This window comes from Tupaia chinensis, unplaced genomic scaffold (genome assembly GCF_000334495.1).
Source record: "Tupaia chinensis unplaced genomic scaffold, TupChi_1.0 Scaffold139466_1, whole genome shotgun sequence".
NCBI lineage: Eukaryota > Metazoa > Chordata > Mammalia > Scandentia > Tupaiidae > Tupaia > Tupaia belangeri.
This window is the reverse complement of record NW_006199351.1, coordinates 288,465-311,635: the sequence shown is the minus strand read 5'-3', so window position 1 is coordinate 311,635 and position 23,171 is coordinate 288,465. Positions and strand designations below refer to the sequence as shown.

At 36.8% G+C, this 23,171-nt stretch overlaps 1 pseudogene; it reads left to right on the top strand.

Annotated features, from left to right (window-relative positions):
• Positions 1–3,124: 3,124 nt before the first annotated feature.
• Positions 3,125–23,171, top strand: part of LOC102478387 (protein SET-like) — a 65,560-nt pseudogene continuing 45,513 nt past the window's right edge.

Here is a 23,171-nt window from a genome sequence, read left to right as displayed (position 1 = left end):
ATAAAACTTTGCAAAAATATTTTGAATATTAATTTTGTGAATATCCTAGCATAAGTTATGTATTTTATATTTGACTTTCATTGATATAAGTAACCTGATCTATACATAGAAATGTTTACACTTTCTGGTGGCTCAAGCACATGAAAATTTGGAAGTCATCATGTTCATTTTTAAAATGAGAAGATTCTGGACAAACTGAAAATTAATGACTTTTCTTGGACTCATGAGAGAACTGAAGTCGTTAGGACAAACTGTGATCCCCAAATCCGAAGATAACAGTTACATTCAGAGAGACACAGCCAAGATATGTTTACCTAGAGAAGTACTGGAGCCAGAAACTGGTAAGAACACGTAAATAGTAGCTTTGTTGAATGACTGAAGATTGGGTATGGATTGACAAGAGAGTGAGACTCTCCTTATGGGAGGAGAGTCATTGTTTTAGGAAAGGCCCTGTACTTTTATTGGCTTTACCAAGCTTTAATGGTGAAATCCAAGAAACACACCCTCATGGATATGACAAGGTAAAGGAAACATGTCTGAGCTTTCTCTATCAGGAAGCCCTATTCTACAAGGAAAAGGACTTTGGTAGATAGAGCCAATGACAACTAGGAGAAGGGAATCCCTCCCAATACAGCCTCTTACAGTATTCTTGTCTCGCATAAGGGAAGAAAATCATATAGTCAACAAGATTCAGGGCTTCAAGCAAATAGATTGTGATGATAGAGCCAGAGAACGCAATATGGAGCTGAGGGGGAAATAAAAACTGTACCCTGTTTAAACTCTTTCTGGCAAGGGCCCCAGCCACTAAACACAGGCCACTAAAAGACTATTATTTAATACATAATATGTGTCCTTACCTTCATACCTGAGAATTATGCTACAGTTAAAAGATCCGCAAGACAGTCTCTATGAGAAGAAATATTTAGAGAAACCAAAACAGAAGAGGTGAAAACAAAACTAGAGAAATTTGAAATCTCTGGCACCTATAGCTACACCAGGTATTCAACAGCCAATTTCTGAGCAAGATTAACGTAAATCCTCACACCTCAGTCACCTAATACATGTTCAACTTTCAACAAAAAGTTCAAAAGCATGTGAAAAAGCAAGGAAAGAGAGTCTGATGAAATAAAATAAGCATCAGAACCAGACTAGATATAGTACTGGTGAAATCATGCATACTCAGCCAGTGTGGCATTTCTTCTACCAACTCTACTTGAGAATGTTTCTATGATGCAAAAAATCAATCTATCATGTGTAATTCAGCCCTTTATGACCAGGTTTAAGTACTTGTAATACAGAGATTCACTTTTTAGTTCATGATATTATCATGCAAATATCTCAGCATACTGTGCTGCTCCCAATTTGGGAATGTCTTCCTTTGGACAAACAAAATAAAATGCTATTTATGTTTCTTTGTTTGTTTTTCTCAACATCAAAATTATTCCTTCATTGTACTAAATTTTCTAGTAATATTTTAAAAATTGCTTTAGGGGCCAGCAGGTAGAGTGGTGGTTAAGGGTGCTGGACTTCCACATGGCCAACTGCAGATCGAGTCCCGGACCTGGTAGGCTATTTTCTCTCCCTTTCTTTCTCTAGCTCTGTCCCTCTCTGATTAAATTAAAAATAAGTTAAATAAATAAAGTTAAATAAAAACATTTTTTTGGAGGGGTTTTTGCTATAGGATGCGTGCACGCACCAGAAAGACAGAGAAAGACAGAGAGATAGAAAGCGAGAAATCATCCCCCAGGTGGGATGGCCACACCACAATTCCTTCTCCTCCATTCTCCTCTCGGGATCTTGGGCATGCATGCGTACACGTTCAGTGTGAGTTTAAGCCACTGGGTCTGGGACTCAAATGGTGGTCAACTACATGGGATTCCTGTGACGTAGCCATTATGGCATCTGCTGGTCTCCAAATAATTATTTTTTTTTTAAAAATTGCTTTAGAGGGACAGGCAGCTGGTGTGGTAGTTAAAGGCGCTGGATTCCCACATGGCCTACTGTGGTTCAAGTCCTGGACCTGACGGCTTGTTTTCTTACTTTCCCTTTCTCTCTCTCTCTCTGGTCAAATGTAAAAAATAATAATAAATGGAATTAAATAAATAAGTGAATAATTCTTTAAAAATTGCTTTAGAATCGATGGATAACATTACTTTTGAAAAGAGAATCCCCACATTACTTTAGCATCAAACAAATAAGAAGAGAGAAACCTGCAATCCATTATATAAAGAGGAATTAAAATGAATGTTGATAAAACATATAAAATGAGAGAAAACTCTCCCATATACCAAGGTTTTCTCTTTCCCATGGAGAGTAAGTTAACAAAATTAACCTGAATAGAGGTTCAGATGAAAAAAGTGATAGGCAAATTACAGTCTTTTATTAGATGGAAGATAGAAGGAAGAGAAAACTGCAGTACCCGAGCAGAAATTTTAAACTAAGGACTTACAGATAAATGGTTTTTCAGAGAAAAATGCTCAATTTCACATAGAAAACTATGTATTTATACCAAACATGGCTATTTGAAGCTTTCTTTTTAAAATAGAATTATATCTAGGTGGAAAATAATTTTAAGAAATGCCACATAGGATGACATTTGTATCTATTCAAACCTTTTTGTCTTACCCAACTAACATAGGTCTGGCAGCAGAGTCTGGAGAACTTTCTTTCTTATTTTTTTTTATTTTTATTTTTTTGGTTACTGGAGAAAGTGACTCCTCTCCAATCCTTTCTCCATTTCTTCATCCTACCATGACTTTGGGACACACAAGCACACATGCCTGGCTTGTTTTTCCAGGGGCCTGAACCAGGATTTGAACCACAGTCAACCATGTGGTATCTGGACGCCTTAACCACTATATTACTGGACCAGTCTTCCTAAATCTATTTTGATCTAATAAGATCGTTATTATTGATATTTGAAGCACAAGCCAAAGCTCAGCCATTTACGCGCTATCACAACTGAATGATTCCAAAGGAGATTGCAGCAGAATACTGTCATCTACTGTCCCAGACAAAAACAGGTATCTACTCTATGTCAGGGATTCAGAAATTCAGAGTTTTGGGACTTTGTTTTTCTCCCCGGGATTTGAGTACTGTTTAGCCCATCTCTAATAGTGAAGCTATGAGGACAAGAGCTGTCTGTTGGGGCCAGACTAAAGAATATGTGCAAGAAGCTGGCTTATCCAAGGATGGATCCTTCCATAGAGACGGAAAGCTTGGGAAGAGCAGTCCACTGCCCCTATTATCTCGGAGGCCGCGCTGCACCACTGTCCATTTTCATTTGGATACTGGAGTCAGTAAAGCTATCTTGTTTGTGTCTAAATTTGTTCCAGATGAGTTTCCAATACAGTTCCTTTAAGGGATAAAATATGGACTTCAGTTTTTTGTTTAGTTTTGCCTTTTAATCCTCTTCTCTCAATAAGGTGTTTGGAATGGAGTATAAATTTGAAATAAAAACATAAAAAAAAAATTTAAAATGACCTAAAATACGGACTCCTGCCTCCTATTTCCTGAATGAATATTCATGACAAAGTGATGTCCCCAAAACATTAGCAACCTCAGTAAAACAATTCTTTTTATTCATTTGAGAAAAACAATTCTAAATTGAAAGGGAAAATTCAATTTTACAAAGGAGAATCAGACTTACATTCTATATTCTTTCAATAAGTTTTCATTCAAGGTGAGGGGAGTCTACAATATAGATGCAAAAGCGGGCCAGCCAGTGGTGTGGGGTTAAGGTGGTTGGATCCCATATGGCCAATGGTGTGGTTTGAGTCCCAGACCCTGCAGCTTGATAAACATGCCAGGCACATGTATGTGCATTCCTAAAATCCTGAGAACGAAGAAGAAATTGCAGCATGGCTATCCCCTCAGGATGGGAAGTGCTTTCTCACTTTTCCTCACTCTCTTCCTCTCTTTTTGTCTCTCTCAAACACACATGCCCTAAAGCAAAATTTTTTAAAAAGAAGAGGCAATTAATACAGGAGGTAAAATAAATCCAAATTGAAAACTAGTATCAGGATATGAACTACATTCATGTTTTGGTTTTGTTTTCTGTAGTTTTTTCTTTCATTAACTTTCATTTCAGGAAGTACAATTTACTACATGTTACTATATGCTCCTTAGTCTTAGTATTAGAATTGGCTCATAGATTGCTGAAAGAGCTAATGATAGCCACAGCTTGGTGCAGTATGGAGAAACAATTGTAGTTTAGACCAACTTCTGTTGATTGAATCTCCAGGTTATGCAAGTCCTGTTATAAATATATGTTAAAGAAATTAGAAATCTATTTTTCTAAGATTGCACTGAATAAGAAATTTCAAAACCAAAAGAAATGAACATAAGTGTAAATTCAAGGAGAAGAGCTAGAAATAGAAAAATAATGATGAAATGTTGGCACTGAAATGAAAGAGAAAGAAACTAAGCATAAATACTTTTTTTTCCTTATTGACAGAGAAGAAGGGATGGATAGTGAGAAAGCACTCTCGAATGGGACATAGTCATGCTGCAATACCTTCTTTTTTTTTTTTTTTTTTTTTTTCCGGAGAGGTTTTTGCCTTTCGGTGTGTGCGCTCGCCAGACAGACAGACAGAGACATAGAGACAGAAAGTGAGAAATCACCCCCTGGGGGGATGCCCACGCCGCAATCCCTTCTCCTCCATTCTCCTCTCGGGATCTTGGGCACGCACGCACATGCGCCTGGTGTAAGTTCTAAGCCACCGGGGCTGGGACGCGAACCACAGTCGACTACATGGGAGTCCAGTGACATAGCCATTACGCTCACTGCTGGTCCCACTGCAATACCTTCTTAATTTGAGGAATAAGGTATACTCACCTAGTGTGTTTTTCAAGCTGCCTGAGTCAAGATTCGAACCTTAGCTGGCCATGTGGGATCTGGCTCCTTTAACTGTTAGGCCATAGGACCAGCCCGTATAAATACTTTTTTGAAGGTTTACATTGGCATTTTATCATAGGTGTGTGTGTTAAAGGGGACATAACATTTAAAATCTTAACCATTTTTAGGTGTACAGTAAGTAAATAAGTGTTAGCTATATCCACATTGTTGTGTAAGAGCTCTGTAGAACTTTTTCATTTTTCATTTTGTAAAACTGAAACTCTATACTCCCCCAAGCCCCTGACAATCATCATTCTATTTTCTGTTTGTAAAGATTTAACCATTTTAGATATCTTATATAAACGTAATCTTATAGTACTTGTTTTATTAATGTCTGACTTATTTCACTTAGTGTATATTCTCAAGGCTCATTTATATTGTGACATATGACAGAATCATTTTTCTTTCTTAAGGCCGAATGGTACTCCATGTGCATCTATGTACCACACTGTTTTTATTTGTTCTGGATTGACATTTATGTTGTTTAAATTTTTTGATTATTATAAATAATACTGCAATCATATGAGTGAGAAAATACTCTTTTAAATTGTGTTTTCAATTTTGGACATATACCCATAGTAGAATTAGTGAGTGGACCATATGGTAATTGTACTTTTACTTTTTAAAAATAGCATATGTACCATTTCCCATAGTGGCTACACCATTTTACATTCCCACCTGCAGTACAGAAAAGTTATGATTTTTCCACATCCTCACTAACACTTGTTATCTTCTGGGTTTTGTTTGTTTGTTTGTTTGATAATGGCCATCCCATTGATGTGAGTTAATGTTTCACCATGGTTTTGATTTGCATTTCTCTCATGATTAGTGATGTTAAGCACCCTTTCATATGCTTGTTGACCATTTGTATTTTTCTTTGGAAAAATGTATATTCAAGTCCTACGCCAATTTTTTAAAAATTTTAAATTTATTTTATGCATTCAATCTTTGTACATCACTTGGCTTATAAAGTGAATTTACCCAACACAAATACGCCTCAAACAAGTTCAGTTGAGGATACTATACATGTTATCATTTAGCATACAACAATCCATTTGTATGTTCCATGAATGTCTTGCCTGTATCTATTTAATATGTCTGTACCTCATGCTAATTTTTTTAAATCATGTTATTTGTTTCTTACATGTTTATTTGTAGGAGTTGTTTATACATTCTAGATATTAAACCCTCATCAGATACATAATTTGCAGATATATGTTCCATTCTGTGGGTTGCTTTTTCACTGTATTGATTTTTCTCTTTTCTGTGCTGAAGTTGTTTGAGGTAGTAACATTGTCTACTTTTGCTTTTGTTGTCTCTGTTTTTGGGTACATATTCAAAGAATTATTACCAAGTCCAATGTAATGAAGCTTTTTCCCTGTTTTCTTCTAGGAGCTTTGTCTTTTCAGATCTTATGTTAAAGTCCTTAATCCATTTTGAGTTGTTTTGTGAGTGATACAAAATAAGTACCCAACTTCATTCTTTTGCATGTATGTACCCTGTTTTAGACACCAGTTTTAAAAGAAATTATTGTTTCTGCATTGTGTAGACTTACCTTGGTGCCAAGATCATTTGACCATGTAGATCAGGGATTATTTTTAGGATCTCTATTCTGTTCCACTGGCCTATAAGCATGTCTTTATACCAATACCACACTATTTTGATCACAGTAGCTTCATGATATGTTCTCAAATCAGGAATTATGAGACCTCCAGTTTTGTTTTTATTTCTTAAGATTATTTTAGTTATTCAAGGTCCTTTGAGATTCCACATGAACTTTAGAACTTTTTTCTAATTTGCAAATATCTCAATTTGGATTTTGATAGAGATTACATTTAATTTGAAGAACACTTGTGATGGTATAGCCATTTTAAAAATATTAAGTGTTCCAATTCATGAATATGAAAAGTCTTTTAATTTGTTTCTTTCTGAATGCTCATTTGTAATGTTTTGTGGTTTTCAGTGTACAAGTCTTTCATCTCCCTAAGTTTATTTCTAAGTAATTTATTATTTTTAATACTATCATATATAGCATTATTCTCCGAATTTCCTTGTTCCAACTGCTTATTTTTAGTGTATAAAAACAGAACTAGAGCCATTCAGTGGCCTGGTGGTTAAGGCAGGTGGATCCCACATGGCTGACAGCATGGTTGAAGTCTTAGAACCGGCCTTTTGAAGAACATGCCAGGCACATGTATGTACATGTTCAAAATCCCAAGAGGACAGTAAAGGAAATTGCAGTGTGGCCATCGACTCTCAGTAGTACTTTTCACTCTCTTTTCTTTCTTTTTCTCCAAAAAACACACATGTGCTATAGCAAGTTTTAAATTAAAAAAAAAATACAACTGATTTTCACATGCTGATTTGTTTATTGCGACATTTTCAAATTCAGTAGTACTAACAGTCTTTTATAAAATATAATATTTAGGGCTTTCTTGTTTTTATTTTTTTAATTTTGATTTTTAATTGCCAGAGAGCTTGTCCAATTGGCAGAGAAAGACAGAGATATGATCATGATATCTGCAAACAGGGATTATTTATTTGTAACTTTGTGATTTGGATGCCTGGTTTACTTATATATTTATTTATGCCCAATTTCTCTGGCTAGGAATTCCAGTACTATGTTAAATAGAAGTGGTAATAGAGGATTTCCTTGTCTTGTTTCTGATCTTAGATGAAAGGCTTTCAGTTTTTCATCTTTGAGTATGATGTTTACTGTATGCTTTTTATATATGGTCTTTATTATGTTGAGGTAGTTTCCTTCTGTTACTAGTTTTTCGAGTATTATAAAAGATTGTTGATTTTTTTTCAAATTCCTTTTCTATGTTAACTGTGATAGTCATTTTTTTTTTTTTGGTATGTATTATATTGATTGAGTTTTTCACACATTGAACTATCCTTGCAGTAGAAGTAAATCCTAGTTGGTGATGGTATATAATCCTTCTAATGGGCAGTTGCAAAATTTTTGGGGGGAGGGGGTTTGCCATAAGATGTGTGTGCTTATTGGAGAGAGATCGTTGGAAGGAAAGTAAGAAATTACTCCCAAGAGAGGATGGCCATGCTACAGCCCCTTACCCTCCATTCTTATCCTGGGATTTTGGGCACACACGCACATGCACCTGGCATAATTTTCAAATGATCAGGTCCAGGACTTGAACCGCAGTTGGTCATGTGAGGGTCCAGTGCCTTAACCACCACACCACTTGCTGGATCCAGGTTATTGAATTTGGGTTGCTAGTCTTTTATTTAGATTTTTGTACTATTATTCATCATGGTTATTAGTCTGCAGTTTTCTTTTCTTGTAATATTTCTGTCTAGTTTTGGTATCAAGGTAATGTTGACATCATGAAATGCATTAGAAAATATCTATTCCTCCTAAGTTTTTCTGATTAATTTAAGGATTGTCACTCACTATTATTATTTGGTAGGATTTTTATTTAGTAGTTGTCTTCTCTTGAGGTCTTCTTTGTTGGGAGGTTTATAATTACTAATTCAATCTCTTTATTAGTTACAGGTCTATTCAGAATTTTTGTTCCTGGGACCAGCAGTTGGTGTAATGGCTATGTCACTGGAATCCCATGTAGTCGGCAGTGGTTCGAGTCCGGGGTCTGGTAGCTTAAACTCATGCCATGCGCATGTGCGTGCGTGTCCAAGATTCCAAGAGGAGAATGGAGGAGAAGGGATTGCGGTAGGGCCATTCCCCTTGGGGGATGATTTCTGACTTTCTGTCTCTCTCTGTCTCTATTTCTGGAGAGTGCACATGCCCTATAGCAAAAATCTCTCCGAAATTTCCATTCCTGGTATGTTATATGTTTTTAGTAATTAATCCACTTATTCTAGGTTATCCAGTTGTTGGTATACAATTATTGACGTTTGTCTTGTATACTTATTTTTGTTTCTGTGCCACAGGTTGTAAAGTCACTTTACTTGGATTTTTATTGAGTTCTCCTTCCCCCCGCCCTCTCAATTATTCTACCTGAAGGGTTCTCAGTTTTATTTTTTCAAAACACCAACTCTTAGTTTTGTTGATTTTTCTGTTGTTTTTCTGCTCTCTATTTCACCGGTTCCTTCCCTAATATTTACCATTTCTTTTTCCTGATAACTTTTGGTTCTGTTTATTCTTAGTTTTCAAGTTCCTTCAGGTATGTTAAGGTATTGGTTTTTTTTAAAATAAATTTGTTTATTTATTTATTTTAATTTTACCAGAGAGGAACAGAGTGATAGAGAGATAGGAAGTGAGAAAGCAGGCCGCCAGGTCTGAGACTTGAACCACAGTTGGCCATGTAGGAGTCAGTCCAGTGCCCTTAACCACCACGCCACTTGACGGCCCCTAAGGTATTGTTTTAAGATCTCTTTTTCTTTTTCTTAAAATTTTCCCTTTATTCATGTTACAGTGCTTGCAAGTGCACATACCAATGAAAGAAGAAGAGAGGAGCATCTTCCACAGGGTCTGATTCAAAGCATGGTTCCTTTCCTCCAGCACACCAGCCCATTGGATCTTGAGCACTCATGTACATGCCCAGTGTGTTTCAGGACAGCATGGGGAATTCAAATCACAGTAGCCACATGAGATCCAGCTTCTCTTGAGAAGCACATTACCACTGTGTCAAGGAGCCATCTCTCCCTCTCTTTTTTAGTATAGACATTTACCACTATAAACTTCCCTTTTCACCTTTTTTGGTGCAATCTCACAAATACTGGTATGTTGTGTTCTTATTTTAAATGTGCCTCAAGATATTTTTTAATTTCCCTTGTGATAGGTTTTGATTCATTGATTTGGCAAGAGCGTATCGTTTTCAGCAAGGCAATCTAAGTGCATAAACAATGGTTTTTTAATAAATTGATTTAATTATTTAGTATTTCAAAGTTTAGGATTAGGCAAAAGTCAATACAAATAAATAAAAGATCAAAACAACCAGAACCTGATTTGGTTTCATTAGTTAACAAGAATTTTACTGTTTCTTATCATATAAAATCAAAAAAGGCACAAGTAATAAAGCATTAGATAGCATGAAATCATTGCATGCAAACAAGTGGAGTAGGTAATGGAATGGTGTACTGCAGCAGAATAGAAAATATTGTTCACCATTCAATATATACTTCCAAAAAACAACACACACTTATGAAGCTAGTAGAACTATTATTGAATGTGCACAACAGTATAATATTCCATGTTGAATGAGATGAATATATCTGTATCCTTAAGGTGATTATTACACACTGTATGCATACCTTGAAAACTCATACTGTACTCCACAAAGATATACAATGATTATACGTATGTCATAAATTATAATTTTAAAATCCATAAAATGACAATACATACGAAACATGTTTAGGAGTTCCTAGATGCTGGGGGAAGAGGCATGTTTATTTTAACGTTCATTTAATTGTGATAGATGTACTATTCTAAAATAAATTGATTTTCACCAGTTTATGTATTAGGTTATAGTTCTGCCTTATGAAATAATTTTAGTTGCCAATTAAGAAAGACTTGATTAAATTGTATTACAAGTCCTAGATAAGTTAGTCAACAAAAACCACCATACCTGCCCAGACACAATTTTCCAAACCCAATAAGATATAAGGAATTGCAGCCATTAGCAACATCCTTCAAAAGATAACTTCATGATAGACACTCCCCCACATGCATACAATTTCAACAAAATCCTATAAACTGCTTTCATCTACTCCCTTACTCACTTCCTGTTCAATGTTCCCATGGTGCACAATGACTTGGGGAGTTTTTTATCTCTTCCAAGACTCTAGACTAAATTTTGCTATGTTCTATAATTATTGTAATTACAGGAACAATTTCTAATGCAGAACTAATACACTATCCTCAACCACCTGGTTTACTTTATTACTGCCTTACCGGCTCATTTTTGTTGCTAGTGTTGCAATTTCAGCACTCCCTACAACATGGGGAACAGAACTGAAGGGCATTGGCTAGATATTTTTAATAAGTATAACTTTTGTTCTAAGCACCCCAACTATAGTTCTGGTGTTTATAAAATATTCATCTTATTTCTCATGTTTTAGCAAAACTACTAAAAACTAACAAATAATTCTGAGTCAGAATTTTTAAGAATCAGCACTATGTTTCTTACTTGTAATTTATGACTTTCTTGATTTATCACCTACTGGCCTCCAAATTATCCTCCCTTCCTGCAGCCAATTAATTTCTAATTCTTCAAATTAAGTTTTATTAAGTAGTAATCATTGCTAAATGTAAAAGAATTAAAAACAATTATAGGAGCTTTCCTAAAGCACTGTTTCTAAGAAGCTAAGCATATATATTAAAAGGCCAAGTATAAATATTAGGGCAAAACATCAACAGTAGAACATTTGAACATCAGATGAGATTATTCACTATTGCTGAGCAGAATCATGGCTCATTACTTCTGGGAAAAAGTAAGAATATGTATGAGGAAAAATAAATTTGGTCAACTATCCTTAGTACTGCTTATTCCTTCAGCAAATATCATCATTTTACTCCACTTAAAAATAAAATGAATAGTGCTTTGCACTGGTCCTTGGAAAACTTCCTTAATACATTGAATATCGTTTAGTGTATTGTTATAATCCTCTGTGAAATGCTGTATTTATTATTCATTTTAATGTTACTGGATTAAATTATGGCTAAGTAACTGGGGGGACAGAGGGACTGCCAAGGTCCTAGCATCTTCTGCTTCTGAAAATATTCACTTGTCAGTACAAAACATATAATTATAATTGTGGTTATGTATACATAATTCCCCAAATAACATATTGATTCAATGGGAAACATTGCATGTTTTTATATTAAATTGTATTCTGAAATAAATATGAACTGACAGATTTTTTTGTATTTTCATTTTAATTTAGGTGTTATGAAGATACAGCTGATGTGTGGCAAAGCCCAAGATACTGATTTAAATTCATAGTCTCCAATATTGAAAAGTACTTACTGTGTTGATATTCTAGGCATATTTTCCCTTTTTTCCTCTTTATTCATGTTAGAGTGGGGGTGTGCACACATGAGAGAGAGAGAGACAGAGAGAGAGAGAGAGAGAGAGAAAGAGACAGAGACAGAGAAAACACTGCTCACTGAGGCCTGATTGTACTACAATCCTTCTTCTTCCCATTCTACATCCCATCAGGATCCTAGGCATGTGCACATGCTCATTTAACCAGGGCCAGCATTCGAATCCCGGTTGACCATGTAGGATCCAACTTCTTTTGTATAGCATTTAACTGCTGTACTATAAGGCTGGCCCCCACATTGTACTTTTTTGATACACCTTTATTTTAGCAAAGCCTGTTTTCAATTTCTCATGACTGTCTTTTTTTTTTTTTTTTTTTCTTTAGAGTATGTGCATTCACTGGAGAGACAGAGAGACAGAAAGCGAGAAATCACCCTCCAGGGGGGATGGCCATGCTGCAATCCCTTCTCCTCCATTCTCCTCTCAGGATATTAGGCACACATGCACATGCACCCAGCATGAGTTTAAGCCAGTGGGTCCAGGACTCGAACTGCAGTTGACTACATGAGAGTCCAGTGACATAGTCATTACGTTAATTATTGGTCCCAGCGATAAGCCGTTCTTGACTGAAATAAAATATCCCCAGTGCCTTGCCAGCATCACCTTTAATTTTGGAGTTTTATTTTCCAGCTTTTCTTCTGCTTTCATTCCCTTAACAATTTTGTCCCTAATCTTCCAAGTTTTCCTCCCATTGGATGTCCATTTATTGTTAAGGAGACTGCTTTAATAATTATCCTGACAGGGCATTTCTCTCAATGGTTCTCACCTGCATTGTCTGGTGATAAAGGCAACGAGTTCACCATACAAGTTTTCAGATTCTGTCGCTGTATTCCCAGAGACCTACACAAGAAGCCAAAAAGTGATGGTCTGGGCCAACATCTAGGTTTGTTCTGCCATTGGATCTGTTTGGATGCATCTGTCCCATTTTACCTGCAAAAATAATTAAACTATAAACAAATCCTCTGGGTCAACAGTGATTTTGAGGCCTAAACTGTCTTGCCATCTGTGTTCCCTGAGAATTATGGAGAGGCAGATTGTACTTGGCAGGCTTTCTTTTCTCTTCAAATAGGTATTTATTGATCAGCAAATTCAGTGCTTTCAAACTCTCCACTGAGCAAACATCCCAGCTCATTTTTTTAGATTTGGAAGAAGGTATTTCCAGGAATAAGCTCAGAAATAATTTGGAAAATATTTTTTGCGGATAGTTCTGCCAAGTCTCCCCACAGACAAGTGTGCTCACATCCTACTCACTGCCAGGCTGTTTCGAATGCACAACCAGGAGATAGACTGTACCCTCCAAAGGAAGGAAGGTTCTACTACCAGAGACAAAGGTTTGGGTAAGTAATCTCTATCATCTACACCCAAGCTTGATCCATTTAATAAACTCTTTTGGGTAAATGCATAACAAGAAAAGTAAAAAACTTTGAGGCATATAAGCATCAAATAGAGCCCCAAAGCCTCATTTCCAGGTTAAAATAAAAGTAGGCTTCAGATAAAAGTCTAGTTTATATCTATTTACTAATTATCTATTATCAGGTTTCCATAAAGCAGTTCATGCAACTCAGGAGTGGCACATGATTATTTCATTCTATTTTTTTTTTTAGAGAGAGTTTTTTTTGCCAAAAGGTTTGTGAGCTCACCAGAGAGACAGTAACAGAGATACAGAAAGAGAAAAATCACCCTCCCAGGGGGGATGGCCACACTACAATCCTTTCTCCTCCAGTCTCCTCTTGGGATTTTGGGCACAAATGCATATGTGTGTGGTGTGTTTTAAGCCACCGGGTCTGGGACTTGAAGCACGGTCGACTATGTGGGAGACCAGTGATGTAACCATCTGCTAGTCCCAATAATTTCATTTTTAACAAATATCCTAGAAGATACTCTTTAACTCTTTAACAAAAGAGTTAAATCTACTGCCTCAAGTTGTGCATCCATCAAAGCTAATGTCTCCCTTAGCAACCTCCCATTAGGTCTTTGGAAGCTAAGAGAATGGGAAAGAGATGGTAGAAAGCTAAGCAGGAAGATAATATTTGAGGCAAGTTGGGTGTGCAATGCACATGTTCTTTAGCTTTGTTTATTTTATAAAGCATAAAAGTTATGTGTGGATATTATTTTTAAATACAGAAGCCTGGAACATACCCCAGGCTTGCTGAAACTATGTGATTGTTGTGAGAGAATTATATGGATTTTGCAAAAGATCTGTGGTTGATTGGGATGTATGGCCGTGGTTATGAATTGTTCATATTGAGCTAGCCAGAAGCCACTTTCCATTTCTCCTAACTGAGTTCTAGAGCTTTAAGCAACAGGAAAACATGGTGTTTTTCTATACTCAACGTTGCTATTACATACTAGTGATCTCAGGCAAGTCTCCTAACAGAGAGCTCCAGTTTCCTCACAATAAAAACACATGTCAAACATAAACTAACACAAATATCCTGATAAAACGAAAGCCTCAGTCCAACCATTTAATTAGCCACAAGTCTTTCCTATAGGAATAGCAGGACTCAATACTTGGATAATTATAACCAAAGTTTGTCTTTCATGTATCATTTTTGATGATCTTGGGCACTCTATCTATTGGGTCAGTGGTGCTCCTTGAGATAGAGGGGGCTAATTCAACAATAAACTAAAAACAGTCAAGAGAGTATATGAGTAGATTTTTCAAACTCATAGAACATGCAAGAATTGTGAAAGCTTGGGGCATTCTAACAATCTCAGCCTTGAAGGAAGGAGACCTAAAGTTTATGCCATATGCTAGCTATTCAAAATATTATGTGAGGATGTGAGAATAATTTCCTGTCCCTGGCCAGATAAAGAATATATCCATTAAGGAAAGCAAAATAATTGGCAGAGGCAATCAAGGGAAGTAAATTGTGGATCAAATTTCCCAAGGTCATGTCTAGGGTTTTGTGTGTTATAGAAATGTAGACAGGTTTAGAGAAGAACACAAACATTAAGAGGGGTTAGTGAGAGGCTCCTGGGAAAGTCACATGGCCATTCTGTCCTCTGACTCTTAGAGTAGCAAGTTATGAATATATATCCCTCAATCTGATGGGTGGAGGAACTTCTAAAAGTGGCCTATACCCTTCAGAGAGACATAAAAATGGCTAAGAGTGGTCCAGAGGCTCAGAGAGCCCTCAGAATAAGAAGAAAATGAAGGCACATATTGATTTGCAATAAACTAGGCTACACAGCGCTGAGCGGTATGAACATTTAAAGCACAAAAATATAGTAGACAGATTATCAACTAATAAGATCAATTAAGTTTATATATTTCAGACAAAGTCAGCATAGATTATAGTTCATTCCAATGTTACTTATAATAAATTAAATATTGATCCATCCATCCCAAATGCTGGATTATTTATAAATCTCCCTAGAACACAGACGACTTCAGGACAAATAGAAGAAAATGTAGGATAGGCTATTCCAACATTATGAGTGCTAGCATAAAAAAAAAGATTGAGTTTCAAACTGGAACTTACTTTCAATTTGAAAGATTAAATTTTCTAACCATGAGTCAAAATGAAAGCTCAAGATCTAAATTTAGTTCACTTAGAGAGTCAAAAAGATAAAGAAGTATTTGTCCACCTATTGTGGGTGACTATACCCTATACTATTTCTCTACGTAGCACAATTTTGCTTTCCTGGCTAAAGATTCATTATTTACTTATCTAATATCTTGATCCTTTGATGAATATGGTAATTAATTTATTGTCGAGAATTTATTACATGAAAATAATGATTATCTCACATGAAACAGCTGGGTGGGTGGGTGGGTAACAAAGTACATTTCCCACCACTCACTGAAATTTGACTTGGGCCAATTTGGTTTTGTATAATCCTTACTTTATCCTTGACACACAATGCTGCCCTAAAGTTAGAGATTGATAAGGTTAGCTGCTTCCCCATAAACTTTTCTGTCAGGGTAAATCAAATCTTAGAAAAAAGGCTGTCACATATGCAAATATAGATGAATCAAACATTGTTTATCAAGCAGGCACAAAGCAGTTCATACAGCTTATTCTGGGAGCTCCATGAAGTCCAGCTCTCTGTCCCTTTAGGTGCCTGATTCATAAGAGTGACAGGGTCATTTTACACAAATCCCAAACTATTGCAAAGGCTGGAATTTGAAGTCTTTATAATAATTAGTATTATATATCCTGTCAGACTAGTGGTTTTTGACCTTGGTTACACAATAGAATCACCTAGGAAGCTTTTAAAACCACTAATTCCTGGACTCTTCCTCAAAGGATTCCAATTTTAATTATTCTGAGGTGTGGTTTGGACATTGGCAGCTTAGAAAAGTGCTTCATGTACTTATAATATGCAGTCATGTTTAAGAACCATACTCCTAATAAGTAGTAGGACACATGGCTGTTTAGGAATCAAGTCTTAGGCTTCATTCCGATGGTAAAGCCTACCAACCTCATTAGATCCTTAAAATGTCTTTGAATTAAGGTGTGCAGTATTTCCTATCCTAAATGCAGTCAATCCTTGAATCTAAACTACTTTTCATTTCACCTATGAGAGCCAATTAACAAGAATTATCATACTAATCAACCTATTTCACCAATAATATTCTTTTTTTTTTAAGTTTTTGCATTAGGGCTTCTGCACATGCCAGAGATAGACAGAGACGGTGAGAGGGAAAGTGATAAATCACCCCCCGGGGGGATGGCAACACTATAATCCCTTCTTCTCTCTCATCCTGCTGGGATTTTGGGGGCACACACACATGCACATGTGCCCAGCATGAATTTCAAGCCACCGCATCCTGAACTGTAACTACACAGTTGGCCATGTGGGATCTAGTTGCCTTAGCCATTATACTACCTGCTGGTCTCTCACAAATAAAATTCTATTTCTGACATTTAACATGTTAATCGACAAATCATAGCTTGTTAAGTGAGATTCAGGAACAGAACCGTTTTTAGGAGCTACCTCTTATGTTTGGGCTTCTTATATATGCACCAGCTCAATGGGTCTGCAATGTATTCTTTAGTGTGTGATCTGAACCCAAGTTAGTACTTGAACTAATATACACATTTTCTGTATGCATGTGTATGTGATATTTTAAGTATGTCATAGACACTATAACATTTGTAGGATGGATTTCATAACCTAGATTTTGGGTGTTATTTTCTTTCTTTTTTTTTTTTTTTTGAGAGAGACTTTTACTATAGAGTGTGGGTGCTTGCCAGAGAGAAAAAGATAAACAGAGAGACAGAAAGCAAGAAATCACTCCCCAAGGGAGTTGGCCATGCAACAATCCTTTCTCATCCATTCTCTTCCCCGGATACTGGACACACATGCACACACACCTGGCATGAGTTTTAAGCAGCCAGGTTCAGGACTCGAACTGCAATCAACTATATGAGAGGACAGTGACATAACCATTATGCCATCTGCTGGTCCCTTGGGTGCCATTTTCAACTACTTCTATTGGGAGTTAATTTTTGTTTCCACCAAGCAACTCTACATCCATTTAGCGCTGGCTTAATCTTTCTCTCATTCCAGCAACAAGTATTAATAATAGGAATAGTAGTTCTTAGTCTTATATAATCTTGAGAAAACATCAGAGTATTGTGTATTGTGTTTGTGGGAAGAGTGCAAATAAAGTGGCATGATTCCCAAACACGACTCCATAGCCATGCTTGTCTGTCTATAGGAGGGTTACAGACCATCACTTGGCATTAACTGGTTCCAAAAAAACATAGTTAAGGACAATTCCTGGCCTCTCTCAATAATAAGGTGATTCAAGTCCCTAAGATTCTTTGGCTTCAACAACTTCTTAGTCTTATCACATTTTCCATATTACTTGCATGCTTTCTTTTCTTCTTTTTTATTGCCAGAGGACCTGTGTGCTTGCCTCAGAGAGACATAGAGAGAGAGAGAGTAACACCTCCCAATGGGACATATGTATGCAACAATTCCTTCTCCTACATTTCTCTATCCTTCTGGAATTTTGGATATGTATGATCAGGCACCCAGTGTGATTTTCCAAGCCACCAGGGCTGGATCTCAAACCATGTGGTCAGCCACATGGGGTCTGGCTCCCTTAACCACCAGGCCACAAGGCCAGCCGTTGGCCGTGTTTTCTTAATGGTTGGTGTCGGGCTCCGTGACCCCCCAGGCCACACGGCCAGCCGTTGGCCGTGTTTTCTTAATGGTTGCAGTTTATTACAGAATTTTTGTTTGTTTGTTTCTGATTTTGTTTTTTTTAACGTAAATAAACATTAGGGAGTTTATAATATATAATAAAATCTTCAACTGACTACACTTGTCAGCTCTGATGGGTAGCCCTACTTATTCCTGCAAAGCCCAGGCTGTCAGATAACACCTTTACTCCCTGAGCCAGAATTTTTAAGTAATTACTTATTTAATTTTATTCATAATTATTATTTTAAATTTTGATCAGAGACAGAGAGAGAGAGGGAAAGTGAGAAAGCAAGCCACCAGATCCAAGACTTAAACCACAATCTGTCACGTGGGAGTCCAGCACCTTAACCACCATGCCACCTGCTAGTCCTAGCAATTGTCTTTTTTTTTTTCTTTCACAAGTTTAGTACTTGCAAGAGCAATTCATTGTTTACATAGAAGCATTTGTGATATTTTTCAATAATCATTCATAGGTGTTTTCTCTTCTGCTGACAATACTTTATCAGCCCAGGGGAGGTGATAGATTCTGCCATATTCTTGTACTCTGTCTTACTACAATCCACTTTTTAAAATCAATAATTACTTCTGAGAGTCAAAGTCATTTTTTCTTACAAGGTGAGAGCCTGGCCTCAAGCTGACTCACTCCCATTCTTATTCAGGATTGGTATTAGTACTTGAGGCAGAAATCCACTTTACAAAGATTCTTTAGAATCTCAAACCAGGTCCCACTAAGGATACTACAGTTACCAAAGTTATAAAATCTGGTTTGCAAAGATACAATTTGTGTTAACTTTTGGTTAAACTTTAATATCCATATTCCAATTTGCAGAAGAAACAAATTTGAATGTTTACAGTAAACATACGCCTAAAAGGAATGTGGTTGAATCCACAGTTGCAGAACATCTTGGATACAGACAACCAACTATATTATTTAGGGATAAAATTCTGGATTTTCACCTTCATCATCTGTTCGCTTCTGAACTATTTGTACTGCAGATGGCCAAGTATTTTACAATGTTACATTAGGTTTTGTGTTTTGTGTTTGGTCTCCAGCCACTTTTGGCAGATGCCTCTGACTGTATCATCAATTCCATCTGTTGATATCTGCTCTCTGACCTTCTCTCTAATGCCAGATCTGTAACGGCTGAATGGCATTCTTCTCATCTGAAACAGAGTCTCTTCGAATCCACTGAGCTTTCATCAGACTATCTCAACATTCCTTTCAGGTTCACTTGAAATCTCTGATGTTTAAAACCTACACCATTTGGGACTAGCAAATGGCATAATATGTCACTGGAGTCCCATGTAGTTGACTGCGGTCTGAGTCCCAGACCCGGTTGCTTAAAACTCACACCAGGCATGTGTGTGCATGTCCAAAATCCTGGGAGGGGAATGGAGGAGGAGAGATTGCCATGTGGCCATCTCCCCAGAGGGTGATTTCTTGCTTTCTGTCTCTCTGTCTCTCCAACAAGTGCACATACCCTATAGCAAAGGTCTGTCAAAAAACAATAACAACAAACCCTTACACCATTTTCAGACAGCCATCCTGGACCACAAAAAGCATGGGAATGCAAGCAACTTGAAACAGTCTCAATTTTCCTTTGCAATTTTACCTGCCCTGTGGCCATTTCTATTATGAGATTGCAGATGTTGTCATATTGCACTCTTTGAGTTCTAGATGGGAAGTAGGATATAAGTTATGTCTCGGAGCCTATCTCATCAGGAACTGGGAATTATTTTGCCTTGCCTAGCAGCATCCCTTTCTCTTGGACTTATATAAATGACTCTCTTCTCTCCTCTCCCAGTTCTCTTTTCTTTTCCACTGAGATTTATTTCTAGGGATAGATAATATCAGCTCTTTCATAATTGTGTATTTTTTCCAATCTGTTCAAAGCTTGGAGGATTATCTCTCAGTGTTCGGAGAAGAAATTTTGGAACACAGGAAAATCTTCTCTCAAATGCAAGCACAAATCAAAAACTAAGGAAAACATTAATTCTCCCTGATAACAAAAGGGAAAGATAATTCCCTTTCCCTTTTCTTAGAGCATTTCCTTTAGAAAACTAGTCATCGTGCATTTTTTTTTCTGTGCTCTTCGTAGCTGTATATAAATCTTTTTAAAAGCCAAATATGCTTCTTGCCAATTTTACAATGCATGCATGTTTTTCCTAAAGGCCTGAAGTCATCTCTTGGAAATGCAGACATGAAGAAATACAACAGCTCTATTGTCTAGTCTCCCTGAGAGTTTGGTTTAGGCATCTGAGTCCTAGTTGTAACTACCTACTTGTTATATAGATATGGGAAATTATATTATTCCGTTGGATAAAAGTAGATAACACAGATGGCCACCTGATTACCACAGAAATTTAGGATAAAGTCTTTATAACAAATGATGCTGTCATGTCCTCTTACTTGAAGAGTGGTTATCATTTATCATAACATTTGTGTAATGGTTGTATCTGCTTGACTGTGTAACAGGGTGAGATTTCTTTCTTTGCAATATCAGTAGCTGATGGCTGTGATGAGCACAACAATCTGGTTTAATGCTTATTTCACAAAAAGCTGTTTTCCTTCTCCTGATTTTTTTTTTTTTTTTGAGAGGTTTTCGCTGTAGGGCACGTGCGCTCACCAGACAGACAGAGAGAGACATAGAGACAGAAAGCGAGAAATCACCCCCCAGGGGGGATGGCCATGCCGCAATCCTTCTCCTCCATTCTCCTCTCGGGATCTTGGGCACACACGCACACACGCCCGGCGTGAGTTTTAAGCCACCGGGTCTGGGACGCGAACCGCAGTAGACTATGTGGGAGTCCAGCGACCTAGTCATTACGTTAACTGCTGGTTCCCTCTTTCTCCTGATTTTTGTGGAAACATTTTCTGGGTTGGCAAGAAAGTTTGTTCCTAATTATCTTCCCATATGAAGAGCCCACCTCTTACAGTAAAAAACCCTGGATATAAAGAAAATCATGTCAGGGGCTAGGCAGTGAAAGGTTCATTTCATCAGAAAGATTAAATAAATAAATAAAATCATATCAGCATTTATATACTAGTGCATATATATACTTATATGAATAATGCACTAACATGTCTATGTATGTATATTAACACACACTTATATATACATTCACACAAGCATTTATGTAGATGTATACACTCACACTAGCATTATTTTTTCAAAAATTGCAACTTACAATAATAAATGAATAAATTCTGAATCATTGTGAGAGAATTTTGGCATATTCCTCTTGCTAACCATCATACAAAAAATTTAATTAGGATGTAGAAGATTTGAACACCATTAACAAACATAACTTAATGGTTATGTGTGTGTGTATGTATGGGTGTGTCAAAATAATTTCACCTAACAACACAATACAGATTATTTTCAATCAAACATAGAATATTTACAAATATTAACCACAAAGTAGACAAACTTAATTGTTACAGCAACAGAAAAAGGAATGATTTCTCTAAGAGTTTTAGGAAGACTTTACTTAGAGGAGCCAGTAGGGGCTGGGGAGAGGTTGCAATTAGAGCATTTACAAATGGCAGGAGTGTGGAAAAGTAATGAGTACCAAGCGTCTAGCCATGGTCAACATTGTTATGTAGTTACCATTCTAGAGGAAAGAATTTCTATGCTTTGTTTAGAAATGAATATGTTAGCCACAGATTTTTCCCCCAGTCTCAAAAAGAGAAATTTAAAATTAAAATGCTTTCTTATGGATAAGCAAATCCATGTTACAGATATAGTAGATATACTAAAACATTTACTAAAGACAGGCATAAAAATTGAGGTAAACATTAGAAGGGTAGCACATACTTCGCAGTTTTAGAAAGTAAATCCAATTTAGTATAAATACTCTAACAGATAAGATTTTCTATAAAAACAATGTACAATAAATACCTTGGAATTATAGGCTTGAGATTAAAGATTACATTGCACTGGCGAAAAATAATATTCTGCAAATGAAAACCAAATATTAGAGTTCTATGTGCAACTAACTTACCCTCGAATTAAATTTATAATAACAGGATAAAGAATATGTATAGATCTGTTAAATCAGTACATGAGTAATGCATTTTTATACCTTGGGCTTGTATGGTAATGGATTTGTAAATATTTCCCTATTTTCTCTATTATCTTTCAATAAGGATTAATGAGAAGTTATGTATCCTGCATTCCCAAAGCACTTGTATCAAATGAAATGAATTCTCCTAAAGATTTCTCATTAAATGCTATTGAAAATTCTGGCTTATCACTTTATTTTAATCAAAGTGAATCACATATTTAGCACTTACACATAATCTAGATAATGTGCTTAGGAATCTCACACATATATTATTTAACTTTCCTAAAAACTTTACAATCTATATAATTTATTCCCAATTTGCATAATAAGAAGCTAAGGATGAGTGAGGAGTTGCTTAGCTGGCATATGCCAAAGCAAGGAATTGGAACCCAGACCCTACCTCTAAAGCTTTCCCGCAGAGATGTAGGGGAAAGTGGACTAAAATAGTGTGATGATAGAGACCACACCCCAATTAGCAGAAATGCAATCATTACAGAGTTCTCCTCTTGGAATCTGGTCTTAGTATTTTTAAAAATTATACTGCAATGTCAACTTCCATCTCCAGACCCCTGGCCTAAGGGAGAAAGAGGCAGGGCCCCCTGCCCCAGCTCAAGCCCCGGCACCCCAAGCCCAGGGACCCTCCATCTCTGTCAGTCAGGTAGGCTTTTTTTTCTTTCCCTCTTCTTTCTTTGTTAATTTTATACATCTCCTTACCACACAGGACCACCCCCAGCTCTACAGCAGACCCTACTTCCATCTCCAGACCCCTGGCATGAGGGAGAATGAGGTAGGGCCCCCTCTCCAGCTCAAGCCCGTGCACGACAAAGCTCAGTGACCCTGTATCTCTGTCAACCAGGTAAGCTTTTTTCTCCCCTCCTCTTCTTTCATTTGTTAATTTCACACTTCTCCTTACCAAACAGGACCACCCCCAGCTCTACAGCAGACTCCACTTCCATCTCCAGACCCCTGGCGACTTTTCCTTTATTCACTTTCTTACTTTCTTCTCTCTTTTTTGATCC